The 25,229-nt window shown below is 44.0% G+C and overlaps 5 non-coding genes across 5 annotated transcripts; 4 read left to right on the top strand and 1 right to left on the bottom strand.

Annotated features, from left to right (window-relative positions):
• Positions 1-3,201: 3,201 nt before the first annotated feature.
• On the top strand, positions 3,202-3,274 carry trnav-cac (transfer RNA valine (anticodon CAC)). Its single transcript has one exon. It is a non-coding gene; the product is annotated as a tRNA-Val (tRNA).
• Positions 3,275-9,686: 6,412 nt separating this feature from the next.
• trnan-guu (transfer RNA asparagine (anticodon GUU)) lies at positions 9,687-9,760 on the top strand. Its single transcript has one exon. It is a non-coding gene; the product is annotated as a tRNA-Asn (tRNA).
• A 441-nt stretch (positions 9,761-10,201) lies between these two features.
• trnav-aac (transfer RNA valine (anticodon AAC)) lies at positions 10,202-10,274 on the top strand. Its single transcript has one exon. It is a non-coding gene; the product is annotated as a tRNA-Val (tRNA).
• Positions 10,275-12,934: 2,660 nt separating this feature from the next.
• trnak-cuu (transfer RNA lysine (anticodon CUU)) lies at positions 12,935-13,007 on the bottom strand. Its single transcript has one exon. It is a non-coding gene; the product is annotated as a tRNA-Lys (tRNA).
• An 8,014-nt stretch (positions 13,008-21,021) lies between these two features.
• Positions 21,022-21,093, top strand: trnag-ucc (transfer RNA glycine (anticodon UCC)). Its single transcript has one exon. It is a non-coding gene; the product is annotated as a tRNA-Gly (tRNA).
• Positions 21,094-25,229: the final 4,136 nt, after the last annotated feature.

Here is a 25,229-nt window from a genome sequence, read left to right as displayed (position 1 = left end):
GGGCTGGAATATAAAGGGGTGGAAGTTATGTTCCAGCTGTACAGAGCTCTGGTTAGACCCCATCTGGAGGGCTGCATTCAGTTCTGGGCACTGACCCTCAGGAAGGATATATTGGCCTTGGAAGTGCTGCAGCACAGATGCAACAGAATGATAATGGGTCTAAAAGCGTTAAATTATGAGGACAGGTTGAATTATCAAGGCTAGTATTCCCCTGAATATAGAAGATTAAGGTGTGATTGAATTGAGGTGTTTAAGATGATGAAAGGAGTTGATAGGGTAGATAGAGAGAAACTACTTCCTCTGTTGGGGGAGTCTAGAACAAAGGGGCATAACCTTAAAATTAGAGCTCGGCCGCCCAGGGGTGATGGTAGGAAGTTCTTCTTCACAAAAGGGTAGTGGAAATCTGGAATTCTCTCCCACAAAAGTCTGTTGAGGCTGGGGTCAATCCGAAATTTCAAAACGGAGATTGATAGACTTTTGTTCCGCAAGGTTATTGAGGATTAAGGAACCAAGGCGGGTAGTTGGAGTTAAGATACAGATCAGCCATGATCTAATTGAATGGCAGAACAGGTTGAGGAGCTGAATTGTCCACTCCTGTTCCTGTGTAACAGGCTCGTGTGGCTGAATGGACTCCTCTTGTTCCTATGTAACATGCTCGAGGGGCTGAATGGACTCATCTTGTTCCTATGTAACATGCGTGAGGGGCTGAAAGGCGTCCAGATCCTGTATAACAGTCTAGAAGGACTGAATGTCCTCCTTCTGTTCCATTGCAACAAGCTCGAGGGGCTTAATGGCCGAGTCCTATTCCAGTGTAATAGGCTCGAGGTGCTGAATGGCCTTCAGTTCCCGTATAACATGCTCGAGGGGCTGAATGGCCTGCTGCTGTTCCTATGCAACAGGCTTGAGGGGCTGATTGGCCTCCAGGTCTGGTGTAATGGGCTCGGGGCTGAATGGCCTCCTCCTGTTGATATCTGACAGGCCTGAATGGTTGGTTGGCGTCTAGTTCCTGTATAACAGGCTCGAAGGGCTGAATAGCCTCCTCCTGTCCCTATGTCATAGGCTTGAGGGTCTGTCTGGCCTCCAGTTCCGTTGTAATGGGCTCGAGGGGCTGGATGGCCTTCAGTTCCCGTTAACACGCTCGAGGGGCAGAGTGGCCTCCTCCTGTTCCTATGTAACAGGATTGAGGGGCTGATTGGCCACCAGATCTGGTGCAAGGTGCTCCAGGGGCTGAATGGCCTCCTCCTTTTGCTACCTGACAGGGTTGAACGGTTGATTGGTGTCTAGTTCTTGTATAACAGGCTCGAAGGGCTGAATGGCCTTCAGTTCCTGTATAACAGGCTCGATGGGCTGAATGGCCTCTTCTTGATTCTATGTAACAGGCTTGAGGGGATGATCGGCCTCCAGTAACGATGAAACGGGCTTGATGGGCTGTATGGCCTCCTCCTTTCCCTGTGCAGCAGCCGTGAAGGACTTGCCGCCATTTTGTCCAAGATGGCCGCCGTACTGACAGCCATTTTGTCCAAAATGTCCCGCGAACTTGCCACCATTTTGTCTAAAAATTAGAGCCGGACCATTCAGGAGCAAGATTAGAAAACATTTCTACACACAAAGGGTGGTAGAAGTTTGAAACTCTCTTCTACAAACGGCAATTGATACTAGCTCAGTTGCTAAATTTAAATCTGAGATAGACAGCTTTTTGGCAATGAAAGGTATTAAGGGATATGGGCCAAAGACGGGTATATGGAGTTAGATCACAGATCAGCCATGATCTTCTCAAACGGCGGAGCAGGAACGAGGGGCTGAATGGCCTACTCCTGTCCCCATGTTCCTATGATATTATTTATATGGAATTCCGGCAGGCATTTGATAAGGTTCCACACATGAGACTATTGGCAAAAATGAAAACACATGGATCTTGAGGCAATGTATTGACATGGGTAGAGAATTGGTTCGGAGATGGGAGACAGAGAGTAGGGATAATGGGTACATACTCCAATTGGCAGGATGCGACTAGTGGTGTCCCCCAGGGATCTGTAACTGGGGTCTCAGCTTGTCACCATATTTATCAATGACTTAGATGAAGGAACAGAGAGTCGTATATCCAAGTTTGCTGATGACACTAAGTTGGGTGGTACAGTAACTAGTGTGGATGCGAGTGAAAAGTTGCAAAGGGACATTGATAGATTAAGTGAGTGGGAGAAACTATGGCAGATGGAGTTCAATGCGGGGTAATCCACTTTGGACCTATGGTCAGGGTATTTACCAAATGTTAAGAAGCTAGGAACTGTGGAGAAGCAGAGAGAATTAAAGGTTCATTTACATAAATCAGTAAAAGCTAACGGACGGGTCCAAAAATAATTTAAAAGGCTAACGGAGCGTTAGCCTTTATCTCAGGGGGCTGGAATATCAAGAAGTGGAAGTTATGTTCCAGTTATATAAAGCTCTGGTTGGACTGCGTCTGGAGTAACTGCGTTCAGTTTTGGACACTGCACCTCAGGAAGGATAGATTGGCCTTGGAGGGGTTGCAGAGCAGATTCACCAGAATGTTACCGGGGCTAAAAAGGTTGAATTATGAGGACAGGCTGCATAGATTGGGCTCGTCTTCCCTCGAGTATCGAAGATTGAGGGGCGGTCTGAGCGAGGTGTTTAATATGTTCAAATTATTCGATAGAATAGAGAGAGAGAATCAATTTCCTCTGGGGAATCAAGAACGAGGGGGACATAATCTTAAAATTAGAACCATGCTATTCAGGTTCGAAATCAGGAAGCACTTTTTTACACAAAGGGCAGTAGAAGTCTGGAACTCTGTCCCCCAAAAGGCTGTGAATGCTGGGGGTCAATTGAAGCTTTCAAGACTGAGATCGATAGATTTTTGTTGGGTAAGGGTATCGAGGGATAGCGAGCAAAGGCGGATAAATTGATTTGAGGTTCAGATCATCTCTGATCTAATTGAAGGGCGGAACAGGTTCAATGGGCTGAATGGCCTCCTCCTGTTCCCAATGGAAATGTTGAGAAAATGCTTTGTTGAGGCTGTGACGTCAGGGTCAACCCCTGTCCAAACAAGGCAGGCCACATTTGGGAGTTTAATAATTTTGAAATGAACATTTTTCTTTTGTGACTTGTGCAACTTCGATCAAGTGAATAGTTATGAATGAGAATCAATGCCGTCATTCTAACTTCTGGCTGGTAACCAGATCAGAGGTTTCCGTAGTGTAGTGGTTATCACGTTCGCCTCACACGCGAAAAGTCCCCGGTTCGATCCCGGGCGGGAACATTATTTTGGGGCAGATTTTTCTGTCCTCTGTGAAAGAGCCTGTTTTGTTCAGTTCGACACAAGTTCGTGGTCTCACGAGCACTGAACATTTTAAACGGAGCCCTTCAAAATACAGTGTGTAAAATGAGAAGGAATAAAAAGTTCATCGCACAAAAGACATTATTAAACTTTTCCAACATCCCTCAGTGGCCTTTCATTCTGCAAAATAACGTTATCGGTTAATTAATGGTGAATAACAAAAATATTGTTTTTTTTTTCTTCCATGCGATTAATATAACAAGTGTTCAAAAGTTGCTCTTCTGGCTGGAAATCGCACCCCGGCCGCAGTGGTAAAAGCGGCGAATCTTAACCACTGGACCACCAGCGAGTTTTACTTACAGCATTATCAGATTTAACGAGGATTTCCATTTCTCTGTGATTCAGCTTTTAATCCTTTTTGGCTACTGATTGCGAATATTCCCGTCATTAAATAGGAATAAAGTACAATAGGCTCAGGAAAACCCGGGGAGGTGGCATCCCGCTCACCGAGCCTTTCCAGCATCATTTATATCACCAAGCACTCGAGTGAATGAACCTTTCTCCGGGGGGGTCTCAATGTGGAAAGGGTGGCGAGGCAAAGTGCTATTTATCCGTCAGGATGGCCGAGCGGTCTAAGGCACTGCTTTCAGGTCGCAGTCTCCTTCCCACTTCCGACATTGGTTACTTTGACTCCTATTTTATTTCTTGCTTGAGCTGCAGTTGATTTTTCGGCCCAGTTGATTTGCTCTTCCCGCAATAACCAACCCGGTCTCGATCCACGGCACGTTTTGACGCCCACCGGCTCATCCCTAAACCAACCTTTAAACGAAAATATGCTTTAAACACAAGGTCGCAACTATGGAGAGAGCAGACACTTGGGGAAATGTACCATCGGAATTAGAGTAGGCCATTCAGCCCCTCGAGTCCGCTCCGCCATTTGATAAGATCATGGCTGAACTGTGATCGAACTCCATATACCTGCCTTTGGCCCTTATCCCTTCATACGTTCTTTTGGCAAAAAGCTATCGATCTCAGATTTAAAATTTGCAATTAAGCAAACATCAATTGCCGTTAGGAAAAGAGAGTTCCAAACTTGTTCCATCCTTTGTGTGTGGAAATGTTTTCAAATCTCACTCCTGAAAGATGTAGCTCTAATTTTTAGACTGTGCCTCCAAGTCCTAGAATCCCCAACCAGCGGAAATAGTTTCTCTCTATCCAGAAAATGTCAATGACACAGTCAATGAAAGGTGCAGTTCACGAAGGCGGCTCACCAGCACCTTCTCAAGAGCAATTAGGGATGGGCAATAAATGCTGACCTTGCCATTGACACCCACATCCCATGAATGAAGACAAAAAAAGTCGCCTGCATGGCCGAGTAATTTCCTGCTGCTGAACGACGGGAAGAATGAAACCATCGGCTTCAGTCCTTTGAACGAACTGTATACACTTGCCGTCGAGCTCAATCCCCACTTGGTCCTCTGCCCCGAATATCCACTGCATCAGAAAATCCTCCATAACATCGAATCTCAGCATGGAAACATCATAGAAGGAGGCCATTCGGCCCATCGTGCCTGCGCCAACTCTTTGAAAGAGCTATCCAATTAGACCCGCTCCCCTTCCCTTTCCCCATAGCCCTGCAAAATTTTCCCCTTCAAGTATTTATCCAGTTCCCCTTTGAATGTTATTATTGAATCTGTTTCCACCAACCTTTCAGGCAGTGCATTCCAGATCATGACAATTCGCTGCGTAATAACATTCTCCTCATCTCACCTCTGTTGCCAATTACCTTAAACCTGTGTCCTCTGGTTACCATTCTTTCTGGCACTGGAAATAGTTTCTCCTTATTTATTCTATCAAAACCGTTCATGATTTTGAAGACCCCTGTTAAATCTCCCCTTAACCGTCTCTGCTCTAAGGAGAACAACCCCAGCTTCTCCAGTCTCTCCACCTCACTGCAATCCCTCATCCCTGGAACCATTCTAGTAAATCACCTCTGCACCCTCTCCAAGGCCTTGACATCCTTCCTAAAGTGTGGTGGGCAGAATTGTGTGATGGCCAGCTGGGGTCTAACCAGTGATTTATAAAGGTTCAGCATAAGTTCCTTGCTTTTGTACTCTATGCCTCTATTAATAAAGTCAACGATTCCGAATACGTTTTCGTTTACAATCTCTTCAACTTGTCCTGCCACCTTCAAAGATTTGTGTACGTATACCCTCAGGTCTCTCTGTTCCTGCACCCCCTTTAAAATTGCACCATTTATTTTAAAGAGCTGGCCAACGCACGATGGGCCGAATGGACTCCTGCGATTCCATGATTCCATGTTTTTGATTACACCTCTATGAAGCGCTTTGGGACATCCCCCAGAAGTGGGAGTCAGCAGTTCACTTTCTCCCTTAACACTTCCATCTGACCTGGGCTGGACTAAATAGGTGTTTTCGTGGTGTAATGGTTATCATGTTGGCGTCACACGCGAAAAACTCCCGGTTTAATCCCGGGACAGAAACAATTTGCTGGAACTTGCTCCTCACAAACTTCCAGGCGCGAGCTTTCTCTCGTGTAAATTGGGCTGCAATCCTTTCACATTCAACAACGGCTGCACCAGATTCCTCGTCTCATCACCACTGAACACTTTGAAGCAGACTCCAAAAATAAAGTGCGTAAAATGAGAAGGGATGAAAGTCAGAGAAGTTCGCGTCGTTTCGACATTTACTCGGCAAACTTGTTAGCATTTCGTTCAGTGTGAACCAGAAAGTTGTGGGTTTATTAATGGTAATTGAAAGAATCATCTAAGAGACTTGTATAATTTTGCGTAATTAAGTGAACTGTTTTGTAAAAACAAATGCGCTGACCGGGAATCAAACCCGGGCCATAGTGCTGAAAGCGCCGAATTCTAACCACTCGATAACCATAAACCCGACTTATACATTGTCAACAGATGGTTATAAATATATTGGGCTGCAGCCGTGTTAGATTGAAAATATATTTCTGATTTGTAAGATGTAAATGCATTTCATGACTGCTGCTTACAAATCTATTTAGATATATCTTTTAGTTATTCCTTTTTTGTGGGGTATATATTGTAAATGTATTTTCTGGATATTTATTTCTCTATGTCTTACTTTTCATTACACACAAATACATAACACAGATACACAGAGATATAATGATAACCACCAAGCAGTTACACCCAAATGTATTTATAAGTGTCACAGGTGCAATCATATATATTTATAACAAGATATATCATATTGTAAAAATAATCAAAATAAATGTATAAATGGCACACATAACTTAAACACTCAATTTATAAAGAAGCATGACATCCATTTATACACATCCATAGTTTAAATTTTCACACCGTCCTGTTAGCAGTCCTGAACAAAGTCCAAACACCGAAAGTCTCAGCGTTTTTTCAGATGCTGCCCGTCCTGTTATGTATTTTGAGCAGTTCCTTTCCTGTGATGTGATGATTCTGGGTTCCGGGTGTGTGTCATTGGATTTGCTGCAGTCATGCTGCCGCGGACAGGTGAAGGCTGCTTCTGTGGCTGCCTGATACCCGGTGGGAGTGGGCGGGATTTGGAAATCTGAAATAAATGAAATGGTGCATGAGAAACTTTCATAAAGGTAAATAACCCGATCGCTACCATCAGACCTCGTAGCGCAACGTTAGCGCGTCTGAATCTAAATCAGAAAGCTGCGTATTTAAATCACGGCGGGGGTCGCATTTGGTTTTAGCGCTGGTAGAATTCTGAATAATTTGGGAATTCATATTGCATTCCCTTTTTCACAATAAACAGAACCCTGCTCTGAATTCTGCCTCACTAGTTCCCCAGTGTCAGGGAGAGAAGCGTCTGATTCACTCATTTATTTATTGCACGAAACATACACAAACACACTTATGAATTCAAAATCAGCCTGCAGCTCCACACGCACAGAGATAAACGCAGTCAGATAGACAGGGAAAAACCGGGGAAAAGACAAACCGGTTTGTCACAGAATTGCCTGTACCTCCACGGTCGAATGTCATGGCTTTTGTTGTTCGCTTTCGTTCCACACCCTGGAATTCAGGAGAATCTGGTACATGGTTTGTTGGATAAGGCACGGGCGCGATGGCCCGAATGGCCTGCTTCTGAGCTGTATCCTTCGAAGATTCTGAACTCAGCCCCTGGGAGGGGAGGCCGGTTCATGTGGAAAAAGATCCGGATGAGAATGATCTGATTCATAAAGGGGAGGGAAATTAGGGAGCTCCTTCGGAACATTAATTACTTGAAAATGAAGACATTTTCCAGAGTATCTTGTTTGGTTTTGATGAATGAAATGTTTGTAAAAAGGCATCCGTGGAGAAGGATTGTGAGCTTTTAGGACTAGAGGGTAAATGAGGAGATTTTTTTTTTCACACAGAGGGTTGTTCCGATCTGGTAGCCACTCCCTGAAAGGGTGGTGGAAGCAGCTTTCATAGGAACTTTCAAAAGGCAATTGGACAGGTACTTGAAGAGAACTGATTTGCAAGGTTACGGGGAAAAGGCTGGGTTTTTTGGACTAAATTGGACAGCTCTTTCAAAGAGTAGGCACGGCAACACGGCCGAATGGCCTCCTTCTGTGCTGTAATATTCTATGATTCTGGTCCATGATTTTAGTGTGGGACAGGAGAGATGTTGTTTAAAGAGAAGTAAAAATGTCCCAATCAGAGCAGAGAGAGGTGACTGGTCAGTTCTCCTCTGCCCAGTATAAGTCAGCAGCGGTTACCAGTTCGCTTTACACGCGAACGGCCCTGCTTTCGATCCTGGGCGGACAATTTAAGTTGCAATTGCTGTTTACAATCTATATTAATGACTGAGATGAGGGGACCGAGTGCAATGTATCTAAGTTTGCTGATGATACAAAGGTCGGTTGGAAAGTAAGCCGTGAGGAGGACGCAAAGGGAGGTGGACAGGTTAAGTGATTGGGTAAGAAGGTGGCAGTTGGAGGATAAAGTGGGAAAATGTGAAATTGTCCACTTTGGTAGGAAGAATAGAAAAGCAGAATATTTTTTAAAAGGTGAGAGTCCAATAAATGTCGGTATTCAGAGGGAGTTTGGTGAACTTGTAAACAAATCACAGAAAGTTAACATGCAGGAACAGCAAGCAATTAGGAAGAAAAATGGTATGTTGGCCTTTTTGAAAGGAGGTCGGAGTATAAGAGTAAGGAAGTCTTGCTGCAATTAAATAGGGCTTTGGTGAGAACACACCTTGAGTACTTTGATGTCGTCTACATGGATTTTAGCAAGGCTTTTACAAGGTCCCAAATGACAGACTGGTCAAAAAAGCTGCGATTTTTTGACCAGAGAGGGTACAGACGAGATTTACGAGGAGGTTGCCATGGCTGGAGAATTTTGGCTGTGAGGAAAGATTGGATAGTCAGGGGTTGTTTTCTTTGGAACAGAGGAGGCTGAGTGGTGATTTAATTATGAAGGGCCCAGACAGAGTGGAGGCGAAGGACCTATTTACCTTAGCAGGGAGGTTAATAACTTGGAGGCAGAGATTTTAAATGATTGGTGGAAGGATTTAAGGGGAGCTGAGGAGAATTTTTTTCACCCAGAGGCTGGTAGGGGTCTGGAATTCACTGCCTGACTGGGTGGTCGAGGCAGAATCCCTCGTGACATTTAAAAAAATACTTGGATATGCACTTGAAGTGGCGTAACCTACAAGGTTAAAGACCGAGTGCTGGAAAGTGGCATTCGGCTGGGTAGCTCATTTCCGGCCGGTGCGGACAGGATGGGCCGAATGGCTTGCTTTTGTGCCGTAAGTTTGCTGTGATTCGACAAAATTGGCAATTCTTTTTTGTAACAGCATATTCCCAACCCAGGCCGCCGTGATGAAATCACCGAAGCCGAACGACGAGGCCAGCAGGGAAGGCATGTAAGAGTGTTAAATATATCAGGGAGTGTTTGCATTCGGTACAATTAATATTTCAGCTCCCAGTTACTGCAGATCAGGGATCAAAACCTGACATCAGCATCAGGACGCTCAGAATATTTTCTTTTTATTCGTTCATGGGATGTGGGCGTCGCTGGCGAGGCCGGCATTTATTGCCCATCCCAAAAAGCCCTTGAGAAGGTGGTGGTGAGCCGGCTTTTTAAACCGCTGCAGTCAGTGTGGCGAAGGATCTCCCACAGTGCAACTAACTAACAGACAAAGCACCGGTGGGCGCGCCGGTTGCAGGAGAGCTGGTTGTCGGTGATATCGATGCTTTGAGCGAGACCAGACCGTTTCCATGTTTCCACAAGCAATGTCCCATCTTTTATTTCTGGAAAAGTAACACTGATAGTGGACAATTGCATTTCTGTGGCTGCAACATGTAACTTTGGCTCGGTGACACGGTGCTTTAGTGTATCTTGCAAGCAAAGGACCAGACGGTCTCTGTGGCGCAATCGGTTAGCGCGTTCGGCTGTTAACCGAAAGGTTGGTGGTTCGAGCCCACCCAGGGACGAAAATTGCACCTTTTTCGTCCCACTTTTGGATTCATTGCCTCATTCTGATCGCACTGAAGCCGGTGCCATGTTTCAATTCCTGATCAGCAGCAACTGGGAGCACTTTAAATGGCTCCGATCTCTTCATCTTATTTCAAGTTTTCTAATGTGTGATTTGGCTGCAAGAAAACACTCTGTGAACAATGTCATCTGAGCATGCCTGATTCGCCATAATTTACACTGCGGTCGGATATCAGGCACATGAAAAAAAAACAGTGAAATGTTTGTGTGGGCGCGATGCTCTGGGATTCCCTGCCTGACCAGCGCCACCGATCCTTCTCTGCAGCCTTCCGAAATACAGCACAGTAAATGTATCCCTGTGAAATGAGCTCCTGGACAGTAATACGGGAAATTAGTTTGGCTGAGGGGTTATATCCCTATCACGAGGTTGGAGGTGTCAGGTTTCCGTAGTGTAGTGGTTATCACGTTCGCCTAACACGCGAAAAGTCCCCGGTTCGAAACCGGGCGGAAATATTTTGAAACGTTGTCCCCATTAAAAAGGATGAAATATTTAACGATTCACATTGGTGATGAAATGTGAACAAAGTCCATATCTCCAAGCCCTGTTAATGCAGTCCGCTGAGAGCAGGCGATGAATGCCAGCGTGATATTGGGGGTGAAGGCTGCTTCCAATGCTGTCTCATTCCCGGTGGGATCTGGCGGAGATTTGATAAGCCTCATCCATTCAACCAATATATGAAACGGTGTTTGAGAAACATTCAAAAAATATAATAACATCCAGGAGCCTGTCTTCAGAGTGCGCGGCGCAAAGATCTGACTCCGGATTAAAAGGCTGGTGAACTTGCTTCTGCTTTCTGAAATGTACTTGTCCATCCTTCAGAGGTCATGGGAAATATGTTTTTTGCCTTTCGAAAAAAGACGCGAAAGTTAGAGACATGTTTTGTTTTCAACACGGCTGGTGAAATGGCCAGACGATCATAAATTCGCAGTCGCCTTTGAAACATTTAAAGGCGACTACCTAAAAATCACTTCGTGCAAATTTAAAATCACGGTTCCTATTTATTTCGGTCTGAAAGAAATAACGATAAACGTGTCAGTCAGTGCCCGCGGTGAGACGGTGATGAACTTGTTTGTTGCGAAGTTCACCGCTGGGCTAAAGTTGACGCCGTTTAAAGGACGCGAACCCACTCAATGTAAAGGATGAGCTCATAACCAACAGGTCCCGTCAATGTCAAACACCTCCTTTCTTGTTCAATAGAGGGAGCAGAGGCGTGTCCATCATCAGACGCCAGCAACTTTAAGAAATGGAACAGATAAAGGCATAGATGCAAGTTCCAAATCTTTTCAATGCAAAGTTATTTCACTTTATTTGAAGTGCCGTGAGGCTAAAAACGGGTCCGAGATGATTTGCGTTCACTCGTGACTTGTTTTCCAGTGTTTGTCCGTCAGGTTTGCAATTCAATTTGTATTGGATATTGAAGATATTTCAGGATGATTGCACAACATACCATGTGAAAAGCAACCATCTTGATAACTTCAATCATCACACACTCTACATCGACGCTGCAGAGGCCCCAGCACCCCTTTCAATATTGTTTTTCTCAACTCACAGTTTTCAAAAGGGAATTGGATAAACGCTTGGATCAAACTTTTTCAGGGTTATGGGGAAACAGCAGGCGAGTGGGACGAACTGGACAGCTCTTTCAGAGAGCTGGCACTGGCACGATGGGCTGAATGGCGCTATCTTATTCTATGATTCTATTAATAGATCAATTTCCGCCTTTCACTGAGCCTCCCTAAATGGAGCGCAGTAATCGTGTCCCTGTGAAATGAGCTCCTGAACAGTAATACGGAAATTAGCGTGGCTGAGCGGTTTGAAACTCTGGTTAGGCACCTAACAGGAAATTTCCTCTCTAAGATTGATTAGTTTATCAATTATCTCCCCCCTTTCGATCTTAAATGTCTTTACATATCTTTTTGATCTCTTCTTCTACTGTCATGCCCACAATACGAGTCTCCCTGGTAAATACTGAAGCAAAGTGATTATTTAATATTTCTGCCATTTCGCTGTCATTGCCTGTGAGTTTGTCGTGTGTCTCCCTTAGTGGCCCTATTATCATAGAATCATAGAATCATAGAAGTTACAACATGGAAACAGGCCCTTCGGCCCAACATGTCCATGTCGCCCAGTTTATACCACTAAGCTAGTCCCAATTGCCTGCACTTGGCCCATATCCCTCTATACCCATCTTACCCATGTAACTGTCCAAATGCTTTTTAAAAGACAAAATTGTACCCGCCTCTACTACTGCCTCTGGCAGCTCGTTCCAGACACTCACCACCCTTTGAGTGAAAAAATTGCCCCTCTGGACCCTTTTGTATCTCTCCCCTCTCACCTTAAATCTATGCCCCCTCGTTATAGACTCCCCTTAAGAGACATGTTTTGTTTTCAACACGGCTGGTGAAATGGCCAGACGATCATAAATTCGCAGTCGCCTTTGAAACATTTAAAGGCGACTACCTAAAAATCACTTCGTGCAAATATTCCTATCCTAAATTTTCTTTGGCTGTTGATGTGTCTCGAATACTTTGCTTTTTTTGATATTCCTTTTTTGCCTTTCCAATAGATCTTCAGACTTCTTTCCCAGTCTTATCACATTCCCCTCTCTCCTTTATTGGCTAGTGTGTGCCCTTTTCTTCAGTTTAAATTTTGCCCTTGTTTCTTTATTCATCCCTGGTGTGTCATTTCTCGCTAGTTTGTTCTTGCTTTTTAGTGGGATATATTTCTCCTGGACTCTATTTATCACCGTTTTAAATGTTTCCCACTGCTGTTCTATTTCTTTGTCCAGGTCATTAATATGTCAAACATATCACCGTTTGAAACTTCTCAAGTCACATTTCCATGAAAAAGCCAGTTGCTTTTGTGGGAGGAGCAAATCAACTTGGTCTAAAAATCAGCTGCAGCCCAATCCACAAATAAAATATTTTCACGACTTCGTAAAAATAAGCAATGTCAGAAGAGTGATTCGAACCCACGCCTACCGGAAGAGATTGCGACATGAACGCAGCGCCTTAGACCGCTCGGCCATCCTGACTACAAATTTAACGTTTCATTATGCATCAATTCTGCACCGTTGGCCAGTGAACGCAACATAAAAGTTTTAAATGATACTCGCCCAACGTGGGGCTCGAACCCACGACCCTGAGATTAAGAGTCTCATGCTCTACCGACTGAGCTAGCCGGGCCTGATGGTACATCACCGCCTTATCTATTATTGCAGCAAGCAGGAGAAAGACTCCATTTCAAATTATTGGAATCAATTCTGAGTGACAGGATCAACTGTCACTCCGAAAGGCACGGACGAATCAAGGACAGTCAGATGAGGGTAGCGCAATTGATGCAGTCGACATGGATTTTCGCAAGGCTTTTGAAAAATTCCCACATGGCAGATTGGTCAAAAAAGTAAAGGCCCATAGGATCCAAGGGAATGTGGCTTATTGGAGCCAAAATTGGCTCAGTGGCAGGAAGCAAAGGGTAATGGTCGACGGGTGTTTTTTGTGGCTGGAAGACTGTTTCCAGTTGGGTGCTGCAGGGCTCCGTACTTGGTCCTATGCTTTTTGTGGTATACATTAACAATTTGGACTTAAACGTCGGGGGCATGATTAAGAAATTTGCCGGTGACACAAAAATTGACCGTGTCGTTGATAGCGAGGAGGAAAACTGTAGACTGTGGGGGTTCAGGCAATTTTCTGATAACAAAGCACTCAATCTATCTCTGAATGAATTTTGAACGAATACGTGTGTTTGACCCAGCACAGGCACGATGGGCCGAATGATCTGATCTTGTGGACTAACAGAATACGATGATACCAAGTGTTGTCAGACAGAAAAGCAACATATTCCAAATAAGAGCAGAGAGAGGAAACTAGACTAACAGCATAACAGCACGTTGAGATATTGTATTTGGGAAGGATAAGGAGGGATAGTTTATCATGGTGGTAGTCACATAGGGTATCATTTGTGACTTTGATAAGGACCATTTCATGCTGCGACAGTCTCTGGCACTGTGTGTGAGTGTGGGATTCATTCTGTATCTGTCAGTCTCTGGTACTGTGTGTGAGTGTGGGATTCATTCTGTATCTGTCAGTCTCTGGTACTGTGTGAGTGTGGGATTTATTCTGTATCTGTCAGTCTCTGGTACTGTGTGTGAGTGTGGGATTCATTCTGTATCTGTCAGTCTCTGGTACTGTGTGAGTGTGGGAGTCATTCTGTATCTGTCATTCTCTGGTACTGTGTGTGAATGTGGGATTCATTCTGTATCTGTCAGACTCTGGTGCTGTGTGTGAGTGTGGGATTCATTCTGTATTTGTCAGTCTCTGGTACTGTGTGTGAGTGTGGGATTCATTCTGTATCTGTCAGTCTCTGGTACTGTGTGTGAGTGTGGGATTCATTCTGTATCTGTCAGTCTCTAGTACTGTGTGTGAGTGTGGGATTTATTCTGTATCTGTCAGTCTCTGGTACTGTGTGTGAGTGTGGGATTCATTCTGTATCTGTCAGTCTCTGGTACTGTGTATGAGTGTGGGATTCATTCTGTATCTGTCAGTCTCTGGTACTGTGTGTGAGTGTGGGATTTATTCTGTATATGTCAGTCTCTGGTACTGTGTGTGAATGTGGGATTCATTCTGTATCTTGTCACTCTCTGATACTGTGTGTGAGTTTGGAATTGATTCTGTATCTTGTCAGCAGTGTGTGTGAGAGTTTGTGATTAATTCTTTATATAAAACTGTGTGTTAGTGTGGGATTCTTTCGGTATCTGTCAGTCTCTGGTACTCCATGTGACTGTGGGACTCATTCTGTATATACAGTCTCAAGTACTGTATGTGTGAGTTGAATTCATCCTATATATGCAGTTACTCATACTGCATGTGATTGTGGGATTCATTCTGTATATACAGTCTCCAGTACTGTATGTGGGAGTTGAATTCATCCTATATATGCAGTTACTCATACTGCATGTTAGTGTGGGATTCATACTGTACCTGTCAGTCTCTGGCACTGTGTGTGAGTGTGGGATTAACTGTGTGTCTGTCAGTCTCTTGTACTGTATGTGAGTTTGGGATTCGTTCTGCATCTGTGAGAGTTGGAGTCATTCTGTGTCTGTGTGTCTCTGGTACTGTCTCTGAATGTGAGATTCATTCTGTATCTGTACGTAATTATTCTCTCAGATTAAATTATGGTGTTCAATATTGCAGCTTTTATATCTCAATGTTTAAATAGTTTTACTCCTTGTTTAATTGGTAAATATGGACATACTTTCGGATTTGATGCTGGAGGTTTTAACCAGATTATTTGTGCGCTTTTTGGAGTACTATTAAATCTCTATCTCTGTGAGTACTGTTGTGGATGATAATGTATCTTTAAAACTGATAAGGTGACATTTTTGAATTGGTATGTAATGTGTAGATCAGTCTGTAGAAATGGAATTGATACCGTATCTTTCAGTCTAATATTGTATGAGATTTTTGGACTGGTATGTAATGTGTATCTCAGTCTGCACTAATAGAATTGATACTCTATCTTTAAATCTCATTCTACGAGTTCATTCTGAACAGGTATCTAATTTGTCTCTCAGGTTTACTATCTTTCAATATTTCTCAATCTGATACTCTGCCTGAGTTTTGGACTTGTGTGCAATTTGTATCATATGATACACTTTTCGAATGGATATTCCATGGATTAAAGTCATGTGTGTGAGAGTTCTGGGCCAGTATTCAATTTGAATCTCGGGGTACATTATTGGGATTCATTCTGTACCTTTGAATCGGGTACCATGTGTGATTTCTATCTGGTATTTAATTCGTAGCTAATGTTGCTCTATTGTGAGATTGACACAGTGCCTTTCACTCTGAGAGTGTGATTTTGGACTGGGATTTTTGTATCTACCTGTCAGCGGGACTGAGTTAGGGGGAAATGGAACAGTGTCTGCCTCACCTACTCTGCTTGACTGTTGGATTGAAAATGTGTCTCTGGAAATTGTGATCATTGTGGGACTGACTACTCCTGCTGTCTGAGACTGTGGAACTGATGACCTGTCTGTGTCTCTGTGCTCTGTGAGTGATAATATACTTACTGTGTGTGAGAAGGAGCTGGCTGTACTGTTCCTTCTGCCTCGGGTGGAGGAAGCATCACATTTATTCTGGATCGTTCAAGGGTTTGCCTGGAGAAAGAAAATGATCTCTTGTTACTCAGGAACAGGTGAGGTAGAAAAGACAGAAGTGATCAGTTTAATATCTCTGTTAATGATCATTTTGAATATCCACAAATGAAATCCAGTGATACAAACAGTGTCAGTGTCTGACTCCACTGCAGTACTGCAGCACTCAGCTTCTGCATACCAGGTGTGTTGGGCTGTTTTACAACAATTTAATAACATCCAGACACGGCCCAACCCCTGCACCGATCCATGAATGGGACTACCCGATGGAGCAGGGACCTTTGTACAGGTCAGGTTTCTAATCCCCTCTCCCATGGGACTAACCGTTCAACGGAAACCAAACAGCCGCTGTTTAAAATGTGTCCTTGACACTTCTCACCTGATGCCTGCAATAGATGCTCTTTGTATAACTCCCCACATCCTTACTGTCCGGCTCTGTTTCCACTCTTCACTATCCAATAACAATAAACAGGGTGAGGCTGGAACTAAACCAGGACCATTCACTCCTGGTTTGGGGAGAGAAAGCAGCAATGATTTTAATAGCAGGTTCTTCCCATTCTCTCTCCCTTCCCCTGGACACACCCTGTACACACACAGTCCGAGAATGACCTCTCCCTTCCCCCCTCTCACTCCATGTTCCGGGACCAGTTCCTGATCCACTCCGCCTCTTACAAACAGCCCCCGGACTCCCCCTGACCTTCCCCCGGACTCAATGCCGATGTCTGAGCCCATCTGCGGACACGGTCCCGAAGCGATGATCTGCTGTAACGAGGCTGCTCTTTGCTCCCTTCCACCGGGGGCCGTGATCTCTCCATTCCCGGCTGTTTTAAACCATCTTCTTCCGCTCACTGAGGGAATGGCGCCCACAATTCCCAATCCAAAAATCGATGGAAACTTTCCCCAATTGGAATTTTTCCGAGTCTGAGCAAAGGAAGTGGGACTGGGGGAAAGGTCAGAGGGAATGGGGTCCACAGGCAGTGCAGGAACAGGCACCAGAATGGGAAACAGATGGGATTCCACCAGTGCCTAACGCTGGAATCCAGACTGACTTTACAATCTCCAACTATTAAACTAGATGTTTCCATCCCTGCTGTTTCTCTCGGGGTCTTTTGATGGTAAAGAGCCTTTCAGAGATAAAGTGAGCGGCTGTGAAATCAGCCAATGGATTCTCTTCATTAATGGCCCCTATAATGTGTGACTGAGAGAGGATTTCTCAAACCAATCCTGGAGAAACATGGGAGGAAAGTGGGAGTCGGTGTATTTGCTGGGACCGTGTAGGGTTAATATCAGGCAGCAACAGTCGCAGATTAATTTAACCGGAGTGAAACTGTAGGTCACTGAGAGTAATATCGAACAGCCCTGAGCTGTAAAACTGCAGATAGTACAACAGGCATTAGAGGGTTAAATGTGACCCATTGTTTCTGTCCCTCTCTGTACTGTCCCTGAGTGTGGGATTAATAGTGTTTCTGACCCTTGTACAATATCAGTGAGAGATGAGATTGCATCTTCTGTCTCTCCAACGCGATCTTTCTGGATAAAACGGCACTTTCCCGGTCAGTCTGGAACTAATACTGTTAACGTCTGTCTGTCACTGTGTCTCACCGCTCTCTCTGTCTCTATCACCGTGTCTGCCTCCCTCTCTCTCTCTCTGGTGCTGTACATGAAGGTGGATACTGCTATTGAGCGTGATTTGGACACAGATCGGAAGTGTAAGACTGATACTGTCTCTCTCTCTCTCTATTGCTGGACATGAAAGTTGGACACTGTCTGATATAAAATAGAGAGAATGAGATGTCCGGGCCGGGCCTCACTGTAAATGGGGATGTTTCGGCTCCAGTCCCAGTTCATGGTCATAATCTTTTCACAGATTCAGGGCGAGAGTCTCTGTGAGACGGGAACACTGGTGGAGAAACTCCGCGTCATAACTCAAACCCCAACACATGAGATTCTCCAAATAAGCTGGAATAAGGTGTTTGTAAAACGCTGAACCCGTCTGGGAGGGGATGTGTGGGGAGATAGAACAGGGAAACAGACTGAAATGGAGGAGCCGAGTTGATTGTTATAGAATGGACTGAATTTAGGCAGGAATATTAACGATTTCTCATTGTAACGGGGCTTATTTGAAAGCTTCGGGTTTTGGGAATCCTTGAATATGAAGCCCGGGTCTGTCAGGGTTTGTGCGGAGCGCTGAGGTTCGGTTCTATTATCGATAAACGGTTTGAAACTGTCGGATAGAGAGAACTGGAGGTAGAGCTGGAAGATCAGAGGCCGCTCTCCGCTCTGTCACTCTGACTGTCTCCTCCCCTCCCGATTTCTCTGTTTAATCCCCCATATGGAACCAAAGCGGGTCGGTGGACTCTAAACACGGTTTACTCGTTAACAGGACGAAAGGCGAGTAATGTTCCTGATCTCCTGGGCACCAGGCAATTCACTGTTATTTGTTTCTGTACAGAGTTACATTTCAGTGATTCCCCAGTGATTTTGATGCGTTATGTAAATAATCCAACAAAATAGAACAGAAACGGAGCGAAGCGCTGAATTCCACAGATGTAGAAAGGTTAGTCGAGCAGTTATGGTGATTCTTTACGAGCCCAGCATGGCAAGTAGTTTAAATAAATACAAGAAATCTGGTGATGTGTGGGCTGGGGTCTATAAGTCACCGTTTAAAGTACCGGACTGTGGTCACTGCCCCGACTCCAGTCCCATTAATTCCTCATCTCGTCCACAACGAGACAAAAGCAGCTCAAAGCCACACTGGTAGCATGATATCAGGGTCTCCCTTCAGACAGTAACCAGCCCTTTCACAGATACAGAGGGTGGCTCTGAAAAGAGCCTTTACATCGAGTTACATTGAAACGACAGCACAGAAACAGGCCATTCGGCCCAACTAGTCTATGCCGGCGTTTATGCTGCTCATGAGCCTCCTCCTTCCTTACTTCATCTAACCCTATCGGCATATCCTTCTATTCCTTTCTCCCTCATGTGCTGATCTATCTTCCCCTTAAATGTCCCTCTGTTATTTGCCTCAGTCACTCCTCGTATTTGCAAGTTCCACATTCTAACCACTCTCTGGGTAAAGCAATTTCTCCTGAATTCCCTATTTGGTTTATGAGCGACTATTTTATATTTATTACCTGAAGTTTTGGACTCCCCACAAGTGGAAAAATTTTCTCTACATCTGTCCTAACAAACCCTATCATTATCTTAAAAACCTCGATCAGATCAACCCTCAGTCTTCTCTTTTCCAGTGAAACGAGACCCAGTCTGTTCAGTCTTTCCTGATAAGAATATCCTCTCATTTCTGGTATCATCCTTGTGAATCTTGTCTGCACCTTCTCCAGTGTCCCAATGTCTATAATATGGAGACAAGACCTGTTCGCAGTATTCCAAGTCTGGTCTAAACAAGGTTCTATACAAGTTTAACATAACTTCTTTGCTTTTCAACTGTATCGCTCCAGAAATTAATCCCAGTGTTTGATTTGTCTTTTTGTGACCTGATTAACCTGGGTCGCTACTTTTAGTAATTGGTGTATCTGTACCACTAGATCCCTTTGCTCCTCTATCCCGTTTAGACTCTTATTATCCAAGCAGTGTGTGACCTCCTGATTCTTCATTCTGCAAGTTTATTAATGCCCTCTTGCATTTTGATGCATTCTTCCTTTGTATTAATTAAATCCCCCAATTTGGTGTCGTCCACAAATTTTGGAATTGTCCTTCCGATTCCCGAATCCAAATCGTTAATGTAAATTGTGAAGAGCAGTGGTCCCAGCAACTGGAACTCCACTTCCCACCTTTTGCCAGTCTGAGTAGCGACCCTTAACCTCTATTCTCGGCTTTCAGTTTTGTAGCCAACTTGCTATCCATTCTGCCACCTGATCCTGACTCCACGTGCTCTGAACTTAGCCATGAGTCTACAATGTGGTACATTATAGAAGGCCTTCGGAAAATCCAAATATATCACATCTACTGCATTAAACGTGTCTGCACTTTCTGTTCCTTCTTCAAAGATTTCAATCAGGTTGGTCCTGTCCTTTGGGTTATCAGATTAAGCCTTGGCCGGTTTACTTGCTCTTGGAGCTCACAATGCTGCTTTTCTTCGGCAGCAGCACGGCCTGGATATCAGACAACACCCTGAGCGATGGTCACCCGTCCCAGCAGCTTGTTGAGCTCCTCGTCGTTGCGGATGGCCAGCTGCAGGTGTCTGGGGATGAGGCGGGTCTTCTTGTTTGTCCCGGGCCGCGTTGCCGGTCACCTCGAGGATTTCAGCCGTCAGATACTCGATGCACAGCAGCCAGATAGACCGGGGCTCCGGCACCCACACGTTCAGCATAGTTCCCCTTTCGCAGGAGCCTGTGAACACGGGTAACAGGGAACTGCAGTCCGCCCCGGGATGAGCGAGACTTGGCCTTGGACAGAGCTTTACCGCCGGTTTTTCCTCTTCCAGACATTTCCACAATCTCACAAACACTTTCACAAAGAATGAAGAAATCCTCCCGCACTCGCCCTTCTTATACCTTCTGGAGGATTACAGTGGGGGCACTTGTGATGGGTCTCTCTCAGAGTGTTTACACTGCCCGCTCACCCTCACTGATATTCTATCTTTGAACTGCTGTAATATTGTCCTTTAGTAATATTGCTGCTCCTCCTCCTTTCCCTATTTCCCTGTCCTTTCTCAAGATCTTATAGACTTGAATATTAAGCTGCCAATCCTGTCCAGTTGGTAGTCCGGTCTCTGTAATGATTTAATGTAATTATTTAACTTTACTCAATGGCTGATGTGAGCTGTGGTAAAATGTATTTCCAGCTGGTCAAGTATTGCAGGTATCGACTGTCTCTTCAGTCCGATATCAGGTGAAGAATTACTGGCTGGTGTGGAATTTCCATTGATTGGGGGTTGGTGAAATCTACTGGGCGGAAACAGGAACTGCAACACAGCGAGAAAGGATCCGTCAGAAACCAGTGAAAATGAAGAACAAAATCCAACAGCCTGCAGTGTCTGGTCAGGATCTGATGTTTGGGAAATATTTTATTATCGATTATTTTCAGCGATGGTGGTATAGTGGTGAGCATAGCTGCCTTCCAAGCAGTTGACCCGGGTTCGATTCCCGGCCATCGCAATTAAGTGTTCTTATTAGTTTATTTCCATCAGAAACTCTTAAGTTTTCAATCGAATTTGATGCAGCTCAGTTGGATATTGTTTCCAAAATATAATCGGTGTAATTATAGTAAAATGTTTTCAACCTTCATTTCTTTTCCCTACAGAAGGAAAAGAGGAAAAACATACTGGAAATACTGAGTGACCAAGGGTCTAATGAGAGTGAGGAAGGGAAATGATCTGTTCGCCTTTATTGTAAGGGTGTTGGAATATAAGAGTAAGGAGGTCTTGCTGCAATTGTAGTATGAGGAAATATTGTGTAAAATTGGCCAATATTCGGTGGAGTTTAGAAGAATGAGAGGTGATCGCATTGAAATGTATAAAATTCTTAGACGGCTTGACAGGGTAGATGCTGAGAGTCTGATTCCCCTGGCTGGAGAGTCAAGAACTGGAGCTCATCGTCTCAAGATAAGGGGTCGGCCATTGAGGACCGACATGAGGAAACATTTCTTCACTCAAAGGATTGTGAATCTTTGGAATTCTCTACAACCCAGAGGGCTGTGGATGCTCAGTCGTTGAGTTATATTCAAAGCTGAGATCGATAGATTTTAAGAGAGCAACATGCATTATAAAGAGTTGGACGACCATGCATTATAAACAGTGAGAGCACCATGCATTATAAAAGTGAGAGCACCATGCATGACAAACAGTGAGAGCACCGTGCATTATAAAAAGTGAGAGCACCATGCACTATAAACAGTGAGAGAACCATGCAGTGCAAACAGTGAGAGCAGCATTGATTATGAACAGTGAGACCACGATGCATTTAAAACAGTGAGAGCACCGTGCATTATAAGCAGAGAGAGCACCATGCATTGTAAACAGTGAGAGCACCATGCATTTTAAACAGTGAGAGCACCACGCATGATAAACAGTGAGAGCACCGTGCACGATAAACAGTGAGAGCACCGTGCACGATAAACAGTGAGAGCACCATGCATTATATACAGTGAGTGCACCATGCATTACAAGCAGTGAGAGCACTATGCACATTAAACAGTGAGAGCACCATGCATTATAAACTGTCAGAACACCATGCATTATAAACAGTAGGAGCACAATGCATTATAAACAGTGAGAGCACCATGCATTATAAACAGTGAGAGCACCGTGCATTATAAGCAGAGAGAGCACCATGCATTGTAAACAGTGAGAGCACCATGCATTTTAAACAGTGAGAGCACCACGCATGATAAACAGTGAGAGCACCGTGCACGATAAGCAGTGAGAGCACCGTGCACGATAAACAGTGAGAGCACCATGCATTATAAACAATGAGAGCAACGTGCATTATAAACAGTGAGAGCACCATGCACATTAAACAGTGAGAGCACCATGCATTATAAACTGTCAGAACACCATGCATTATAAACAGTAGGAGCACAATGCATTATCAACAGTGAGAGCACCATGCATTATAAACAGTGAGAGCACTGTGCATTATAAGCAGTGAGAGCACAAAGCATTATAAACAGTGATAGCACAATGCATTGAATGCAGTGAGAGCACCATGCATTATAAACAATGAGAGCAACGTGCATTATAAACAGTGAGAGCACCATGCATTATAAACAGTGAGAGCACCATGCATTATAAACAGTGAGAGCAACATGCATTATAAACAGTGAGAGCACCATGCATTATAACCAGTGAGAGCACCATGCATTATATTCAGTGAGAGCAGCATTGATTATGAACAGTGAGACCAATATGCATTATAAACAGTGAGAGCACCATGCATTATAAACAGTAAGAGCACCATGCATTATAAACAGTGAGAGAACCATGCATTATACACAGAGAGATACCAAGCATTATATACAGTGAGAGCACGATGCATTATAAACAGTGAAAGCACCATGCATGATAAACAGTGAGCGCACCATGCATTATAAACAGTGAGAGCACGATGCATTATATACAGTGAGTGCACCATGCATTACAAGCAGTGAGAGCACTATGCACATTAAACAGTGAGAGCACCATGCATTATAAACTGTCAGAACACCATGCATTATAAACAGTAGGAGCACAATGCATTATAAACAGTGAGAGCACCATGCATTATAAGCAGTGAGAGCAACATGCATGATAAACAGTGAGAGCACAATGCATTGAATGCTGTGAGAGCAACATGCATGATAAACAGTGAGAGCAACGTGTATTATAAACAGTGAGAGCACCATGCATTATAAACAGTGAGAGCAACGTGCATTATAAACAGTGAGAGCACCATGCATTATAAACAGTGAGAGCACCATGCATTATATACAGTGAGTGCACCATGCCTTATAAGCAGTGAGAGCACTATGCACATTAAACAGTGAGAGCACCATGCATTATAAACAGTGAGATACCAAGCATTATAGACAGTGAGAGCACGATGCATTTTAAACAGTGAGAGGACCATGCATTTCAACCAGTGAGAGCACCATGCATTATAAACAGTGAGAGCGCCATGCATTATAAACAGTGAGAGCGCCATGCATTATAAACAGTGAGAGCGCCATGCATTATAAACAGTGAGAGCGCCATGCATTATAAGCAGTGAGAGCACCATGCATTTTAAACAGTGAGAGGACCATGCATTATCAACAGTGAGAGACCAATGCATTTTAAACAGTGAGAGCACCATGCATTACAAACAGTGAGAGGAGCATTGATTATGAACAGTGAGACCAATATGCATTATAAATAGTGAGAGCACCTTGCATTAGAAACAGTGGGAGCACCATGCATTATAAAGAGTGAGAGCAACATGCATTATAAACATTGAGAGCACCATGCATTGTAAGCAGTGAGAACACCATGCATTTAAAACAGTGTGAGCACCATGCATTATAAAGAGTGAGAGCCCCATGCATTTTAAACAGTGAGAGCACCGTGCATTTTAAACAGTGAGAGCACCGTGCATTATAAACAGTGAGAGCACCGTGCATTTTAAACAGTGAGAGCACCTTGTATTTTAAACTGTGAGTGCACCTTGTATTTTAAACTGTGAGTGCACCTTGTATTTTGAACTGTGAGAGCACCGAGCATTTTAAACAGTGCACCTTTTATTTTAAACTGTGAGAGCACCATGCATTATAAATTGTGAGAGCACCATGCATTAAAAACAGTGAGAGCACCATGCATTGTAAACAGTGAGATACCAAGCATTATATACAGTGAGAGCACCATGCATTTTAAACAATGAGAGCACACTGCATGACAAACTGTGGGAGCACCATGCTTTATAAGCAGTGAGAGCACCATGCATTATAAACCGTGAGAGCACCATGCATTTAAAACAGTGAGAGCACCATGCATTATAAACAGTGAGAGCGCCATGCATTATAAACAGTGAGAGCGCCATGCATTATAAACAGTGAGAGCGCCATGCATTATAAACAGTGAGAGCGCCATGCATTATAAGCAGTGAGAGCACCATGCATTTTAAACAGTGAGAGGACCATGCATTATCAACAGTGAGAGACCAATGCATTTTAAACAGTGAGAGCACCATGCATTACAAACAGTGAGAGGAGCATTGATTATGAACAGTGAGACCAATATGCATTATAAACAGTGAGAGCACCTTGCATTAGAAACAGTGGGAGCACCATGCATTATAAAGAGTGAGAGCAACATGCATTATAAACATTGAGAGCACCATGCATTGTAAGCAGTGAGAACACCATGCATTTAAAACAGTGTGAGCACCATGCATTATAAAGAGTGAGAGCCCCATGCATTTTAAACAGTGAGAGCACCGTGCATTTTAAACAGTGAGAGCACCGTGCATTATAAACAGTGAGAGCACCGTGCATTTTAAACAGTGAGAGCACCTTGTATTTTAAACTGTGAGTGCACCTTGTATTTTAAACTGTGAGTGCACCTTGTATTTTGAACTGTGAGAGCACCGTGCATTTTAAACAGTGCACCTTTTATTTTAAACTGTGAGAGCACCATGCATTATAAATTGTGAGAGCACCATGCATTAAAAACAGTGAGAGCACCATGCATTGTAAACAGTGAGATACCAAGCATTATATACAGTGAGAGCACCATGCATTTTAAACAATGAGAGCACACTGCATGACAAACTGTGGGAGCACC

The sequence above is a fragment of the Heptranchias perlo genome, unplaced genomic scaffold, assembly GCF_035084215.1.
Source record: "Heptranchias perlo isolate sHepPer1 unplaced genomic scaffold, sHepPer1.hap1 HAP1_SCAFFOLD_50, whole genome shotgun sequence".
In the NCBI taxonomy this organism is placed as follows: Eukaryota; Metazoa; Chordata; class Chondrichthyes; order Hexanchiformes; family Hexanchidae; genus Heptranchias; species Heptranchias perlo.
Note: the sequence above shows the minus strand (reverse complement) of the source record. Positions and strands in the feature narration are given on the sequence as shown.